The sequence below is a fragment of the Plasmopara halstedii genome (genome assembly GCF_900000015.1).
Source record: "Plasmopara halstedii genome assembly, contig: Scaffold_816, whole genome shotgun sequence".
NCBI lineage: Eukaryota > Oomycota > Peronosporomycetes > Peronosporales > Peronosporaceae > Plasmopara > Plasmopara halstedii.
This window is the reverse complement of record NW_020187732.1, coordinates 1,756,763-1,757,115: the sequence shown is the minus strand read 5'-3', so window position 1 is coordinate 1,757,115 and position 353 is coordinate 1,756,763.

Sequence of the window (353 nt, the reverse complement as noted above, 5' to 3'; positions counted from 1 at the left end):
CAACTTGGAACCCCATTATCTAAAGCAAACGATCAGAACCAAGACCGATGAAATCCACGAAAAGCCGGGAACGGTGGCGAATGTCAACCAGTTTGTTTCGGCATTAGACGTATTCGTGGGTAATAAGTGATAGTTGTATGTTCAAATACGTTACGTGCCTGGGCAATACAACCAAGTAGATAAGGTTGAGGAGGTAAATAAAATCATGAAATCAAGAACAATTCATGCAAAGCAAGGTGTTAATGATATGAAATGGTGTTAAATCTTGGTTTCATATATTTGAATTTTACATAAACCTGTCGTTCCAACCGTAGCTTCTATTTTTTTCGCCAATAAGAATTGAAATAGATTGA